The sequence below is a fragment of the Pelodiscus sinensis genome, chromosome 21, assembly GCF_052426305.1.
Source record: "Pelodiscus sinensis isolate ZL-2025 chromosome 21, ASM5242630v1, whole genome shotgun sequence".
NCBI lineage: Eukaryota > Metazoa > Chordata > Testudines > Trionychidae > Pelodiscus > Pelodiscus sinensis.
This window is the reverse complement of record NC_143072.1, coordinates 25,672,086-25,678,877: the sequence shown is the minus strand read 5'-3', so window position 1 is coordinate 25,678,877 and position 6,792 is coordinate 25,672,086.

Below are 6,792 nucleotides of genomic sequence, written 5' to 3'. Positions count from 1 at the left end.
CTGTCTCCCTGTGGCCAGGCCTGTATGTTCCTGTTTTCTATTGGTTGCTTTTACTGACAGGCACTGACTAACTCTGCTCAAGGCCACTTCTCCTATACAGATATCTCTGGCATGAACTTTGCCTGTCTGGTAGGGACAGACACATCAGCTGCATTTTCCCAGCCTGGAATACGAGGCTGAAGTTAACCAAATGCTCCCTCTTTAATTCCACCTAGTTTCAGTTCTACTGCTTTACGTCTTATTCAATCCTAACTGTAATCAGCAGAAATCAGACAATGCCTTTGTCAGTATTTCACAGAGTTAATCTTTGAGCCTAATTATAAGGTCTCTTATGAGTTACTGTGGGCTTTTAAGGACTTTTATGATTTTACTGGAAAGTAGGCCTGAAAACCGTTGATCATGGAACTTTTTTTTTTTTACAGACGAAAAATTATGTCTTTGTGCAAAGTAAAACTTACAAATCCTTTCTTCTGGCTATATGTTTTATATTAGGAGAATATAAAAATATCTGGTCATACATTGTCATATTTCAAGGGTCCCTTCTTTGAACGGGACATATTTCCTGCGCTATTTATTACTTTCAGTAAAAGACAATTCACAGAATTTACTCACACTTAAATGGCTCTGAATGTCTTTGGGCAAAGCTTCCTAGACCTACTTTCATGGATCATTTTCGAAAGGGCTAAGACTCAGCCTTCTTCCTTGCAAATGTAGTTTGAATTCTGTCTGCATAAACTGAACCGGGGCGGTGGTGTGAACACAGCTCAGTGCTGTGAACCTGCCAGGTGTAGCTCAGAGTTCTTACACCTCCAACCAGCTGACTTGCACAGGCAATCACAGTGTTAGAAGTAACAGAGAGGTTACTTTCATTATGCAAGACACTACATTTCACCGTTTGGAATGGAAATCCATCAACCATATGAAAAAACGTGCACAGATCCAGGCAGACATCCTCTTTCTATCCACATGCAAAAAGATGAACATTGTACCCAAAGGACTGAAAGTGAACAACCCATTACGATCAACAGACTGTACTGATTATAGAGAGACTGTGCCATACACTATCTAAGAAATTAAGGAACCACCTGATCGGTATCCTGTACAAGAAACAGGAGAGGATCAAGAATGACATCTCTGACCTCGAAACTCTCATCTATAAACAAAGAGCCACATCGGTTGCCACATTGTGGGAGAGTTAGAAGTGTAATTTATTATTCTAATTAGTGCAGCTCCATAGATGGGATGATCCTTCAAGGAAGAAATACGCATCTGTCTTCCGATTTTTGTATGGCCACCTTTCCCTGTAGTAGTGTCTTGAGCACGCAAACACTAGCAAGTGCAAAATGGGTTTTGTGGAGCCTCTGGCCCTCCCCCCTGCTTGGGGTGAGGACTCTGTGTGTGTGGGGTAGGGGAGCTGGCAGGTTTGGGGGGCACAGAGCTGTGTGATTGGAGGAGTACTGCAGGTGGGGAAAGGGCTTTCTCAGAACCCTGCAATTAGGGTTGCCAGATGGTTTAACTAAAAATACCGAACCCACACCCCAAAAAAAAACCACCGGGGAAAAAATTCTGTTCAGCCAAAAAAAAAAAAGATCCTGAGAGTTATTAAATAATAATAATAAAACAGCATGGCCCCTTTAAGAAATGCCTTTGAGGCTTTTTGGCTCTAACAGGCTACTGGCCATCTTGGCTTCCTGCTCCGGGCCAGACAGCTCCCCTGCGGAACCAGGTAAGCACCCGGGATTTTTGCCTCCTGGCGGGGAAAAAATCAGAAAGTACGGGACGTTTTAGGTGTCTGGAATTTTCTGAAATTTTTTACGGGACAGGAAGCGAAAATACCGGACTGTGCGGGTCAATAGTGAACACCTGGCAACCTGCAATACTGCCCGAGGAGATCAGACTCTGGAGTCCCCGATCGCCTCCGGAAGACTGGCCTGCAGCTGGAGCCCGTCCCCAAAGGGGTGTGGCCCCACGTGCCTTGCGGAGCCGCATTCTCCCACAGGAGCGTAGCTGGCGCTGCTTGGCGCACGCAGCCCCTTTAAGGTTGGCCACGCCTTCCTGGTGACGTTTCCGACACTGCATTTGGGAAACATCCTCCAGGCTGCTCCATTGGTCCCGCCCCCCCGTCCTCTCCACTCCCTTTGGCCAGTTCCCACCCCGTTCGTTCTGCCTCTCCCCGTCCCTTCCTTTCCCCATTGGTTCCTTCCCCTCTCTCTCGTTCTCTCCATCCTCATTGGCCCCCATCACCTGCGTCTCCACCCTGTCGTTTCATTGGTCGCCCTCTCAGACGCCCCTGACTTCCCATTGGTCAGCTCTTCTGTTGTTCCTGCTTTCCTATAGGTTACTCCCAGAACTGAACCTGCTTTTCTACTGGTCGCCTCCTCAGACAACACTGACTTCCCATTTGTCGACTCCTCCGCTGCTCCTGCTTTCCCATCTGGTAGCGTCCTCAAATGCTCCTGCCCTTCCGTTGGCCAGCTCCTCGAAGACACCTGTTCTTCCATTGGTCGCTTCTTCTGCTGTCCTCGCCCCTCCCCGCGCACCAGGGTCACCGGTGGGTTGTGGAGCCCCACACCCAGCTCGGCGTCTCCTGCCCGGGCCGTCCGCCTCCTCAGCGTCACCAAGCTCTGCCTGCTGCCCAGCCTCGACCCCAACAGCTTCGGGTGGGCACGGGAAGGACCCGAACCACAGCTCCCCCGACCAGTTCGGGGTGGCTCAGTTTGTCCTGAAGCCCGTGCCTGAGGTGTGGGCCCTGATTGCCGGGGTGCGGCGTAACAAGTGAGCCGGGAGGAGGGGCACCTCTGTGGGGAGAGGGGGGCCGGGTCCTTTGGTGGGGGGAGGCGGCAGTTGCTTTGTCCGCACAGGAGATCAAGGTGTGGCTGAGGGGGGGTCTGGCCCCGAGGGGGAGGGTCCCCAAGCCCGTAGATCCGCTCTGGGCTTGGGAGTGGCAGCAGGGGGGCGACTGTGGGGAGGGAGGTTGATGTTGGGCTCGAGACTCTTCAATGCTTTTTCCTTATCCTTAACCCTCCTGGGTCTGCATTGTACCAGCGCCCAGCTGGGTCCCTTTGTGCGGTACCTGCTGGGACAGCTAGCAACTGACCCCAACTTATTGTGTGCCAACATGTTCAGCAGACCTCTTATGCCTGTAACTAGAGTAAGGAACAGGCGGAGCGGGCCTACTGCACTCTTGTCTTCTGACTTGACTCAGAATTTGAGACTCCGAATATTTTCCTCATCGCTCCTTCCTGCAACATAAGCCTCTTAATCCTGCCAGTAAACCCTGCAATGCGTCTCAACTCAAACATTCTTCAAAGCTTACAAAAAAGCAGAGTCCGTCATCTTCTGTCTATGTGGAGGACTAAACCGCAGTTGGCTGGGATGGTTTGCTTGACTGCATTTTTGTTAGGGATGTAAGCACTAGTCGACTGTCCGATAAGCTTATCGGATACTCGACACTCTAGTCGACTAGGCACCCTTCCCCCCCTCTTTGCTGCCACTATCACAAAGAGGCAGCAAGGGAGGGAATGGGAGGGGGAATTCTGGGGGGAGCCAGCTTAAAGGCCAGTTCCTCCCAGGTCTGTGAAAGGGGCCGGGAGTGTAGTGGCAGCATTCCAACTTTGAAATGTACAAGAATCCCCACTGAGGCGCCTTATACATTTCAAAGCGGAAGTGCCACATGGAGCCTGGGGCCAGCGGGGGACGCTGAGTCTCAGGATAGCCCTAGGCTCCATACAGCGCTTCCTCTTTGAAACGTACAAGAGCCCCAGCAGTGACTCTTGTACATTTCAAAGTTGGAACGCTGCACTAGTCCTTACCAACTAACCAAATAGTCAACAGAAATCCCACCGACTAGTCGATTAGTTAATTAATCAAAATTTAACATTTATTATTTTTGTGTCTGAGAGAAACAAGAAATGTGTTCTCTCTCTCTCTCCTGCGACACTAGATGTTAAATGTTCAATTGAGTTTCAGTTCAGTTTAAGGGGAATGGAATCCTGAGATTTAGTTCTTGCAACATTCTTTTGTCGTCTTGGATGCCATCCTGTTCAGCTGTCATTCAGAATATTTCTACAGGGATGCCAGCTGCTGAACATAAGGTGCTAAAGTTGTTTCAGTAGAAGTGGACATGCCCAAAGTTCCTATCCAAGCAGGATGCACGACGGTCTAATCATGCCTCCTTTTTACAAGCTATAAAGATAGTGTCTGCCATGGTGATGCATCAATTTCTAGGCAGTTGAGGAGAGAAGCCTTTTCTTTGAGCTTCTTGAGAATATCAATGTGTGTGTTACATTGAAGTACTTTTGTGAATTTTGCCTCATCTGCCATTCTAGCAGCAGACTGCAGTTTTGTGACTGAGCTGAAGCTCAAAAGAAGCAGCTTGTAAGACAAACCACAAGGTAGGAGTAAAGAAACTCCTTTTCAGGTGAATGTTATCTTCCTGCCTGTGACAGGGCGAACAGGCCCCGCACTGCAGGGCCGGGAGTAGCCCAGGCCCAGCTGGCGGAGAGGGCCCCGCCCTTCCGGCCCTGCTGGGCATGCTCCCAGCAGAGGCCAGGTATAAAGGCAGAGGGAGCCCAGCAGGCAGGAGGACAGCTGGGGGAGGGAGGAGACCAGGCCAGTGTTTTTGCAGTCGCTGGGACCAGAGCCACTGCCAGTGCTGGACCCTGACACCAAGGAAGCGGACCCCGACTCTGGGCAACTGGAACGTACCCACAACCCCAGCAGGTCCTGCCTCAGAGGCCAATGGGCCCCCGGGGAACTGGGGTGTGGTAGGAAGCAGCCCAGGGCAGGGGATACAAAGTTTGGCTCGGCGTGTATCGGCCGGATTCCCCGCCGAGCCGGCAGGAGCCACAGACCCTGCCTGAAGGGCCCTGGGCTGGGACCCGGTGGAGAGGGAGGGCCCGGGTCCCCCCACCACGCAGGCCCCCCCCGGATAACCAGGCTTGGGGCCAGGAGAGGTGCCTCAGAGGGACTAGGCCTTTGATACCGTATATCCCCTGATAGAGGGGCCTGGGCTTTTGGGGACTTTGGGGTGCAGTATAGGCCCAGACTGAGATGTGGGTCAGTATAAGGGGGTCAGCAGCCCCCATCAGGGGTGTACCCTCTGACACTGCCCCACCCCCAGTAATTTCTGTAAAACCAAATAGAGTGTTTCAAGAAAACTGGGCCTTTGTGAACATGACTTCTACCCTGACTTAAAGAGGCTTGGATACCTTAGCTCCCAAGAGTATTTGTTAATATGAACCAAAGCCTTAAAGAGATGGGAATTGCCAAGCTAGATTGGACCTGAAACCCAATTTGTTCAGTATCCTGTCTGACAGTAGCTGGCAGTAATACTGTTGGAGCCTATCCAGTGTAGGCTGTGTATGTGTCTCAGATATAACATGGCCTTGATGCAATTAGGAAAGCTCCAATGAGACTTCATTATGCATTGTTAATTGGATACAGGGCAGTTTGCTCACTGACCCAAAATGCCATGAAGCTTCAAAAGCTTGGTGACTTTCAGAAAATTGAAACTGAATTACTTTGGCTAGAAGTAGTATGAACTCTGGATGACCTGGAAGGGAAAGTTCACCTTGGTGGGCGGTGCCAGAGCACCCTTGCCCCGCCCCCAGGAAACAGAAGGGCGGTACCAGAAGTATAAGAGAAGGAAGGCCCCACTCAATTGGAGCCCAGCAGCTGAGCAGGCAGGAGGCTTGGCCAAAGGCTCAGCAGCTGCGGCGAGCCCCTGAGTGAACACCGTGATCTGGGGAGGCTACCGAGAGCCCCGCTACAGCCTGACACTTCCTCTGGTTCTCTGGGACCCAGACCAGACCCTCACCAGTGGACCAGGCCCCCTCGAACTCTGCTACCTTCAACCTCAGAGGAGGCTATGGACACCCTGTCGATTCCTTCGATCCCCTCCAAGCCTGCCGAACCGGGCTGGAGCCAGGTAGGACCCTCGGTAGCCTAGGGGAGGGCCTGCCGAGGAGATGGAAGTCAGCTGGGTGGTGGGTTGTGGCCCGGACACCCGCTAACCCCTGACTAGGCCAGTGTGTTGCAGCCAAGAGCCCTGCCGACCTGACGTCAGCTAGTGCTGCCCTTGCTAGGGCCTTGGGCTGGGACACAATGGAATGGGTGGGCCTATTCCCCCTTGCCGCCCCCCCCCCCAAGGGAGCAACCTCCTGTGCTTATTGGCTCTCCACCAGCTAGGAGACCCGGCCTCAAATTTGTAGACTGCTTGCCTTATGCCTGCCCTGAACCGGGGCCCACGCATATAGACTGATTATTATTCAGCCTGCCCTGACCCCAGGGCCTGGCCCTGTAACTGTACTGATTTGACGGGTTGTGGGGAAGTGGCGTTGTCGCCCGCTGCCTGCAGACCATTACACAGAGCTATATATTAATCAGGGTGGCAGATGTTGGTAGTTCTTGCCCTCATGTGCTCTGTCTGGTTCCGATAAACTCCGCCCATCCCCAAAAAAATCACATTTGTGCTCCACGAGTGGTTGCAAACTGTTCCTATGATGACTCCCTCATGTGTGAGCCAATGGAATCTATAACACATCAGCTGATGAAGTATTTAAATACCTGGCAAAAAAATATGCTTTGAACCACGCGATAATGAAAACTGGCACCCCACGGTGCCCGGGGGAGCAGTTGGAGACATTCCAGGGTGGCATCACTAATGGAGCTCATTGGTATGATGTGCAAGGTAAGTTATTTCAGTGCCTTTCTTAGCAGGGTTCTCCAGCACTTCGTCTGGATCCCGTCTTAATGACATGAGGGCTCAGACACACCCCTCTTGCTTCTCTT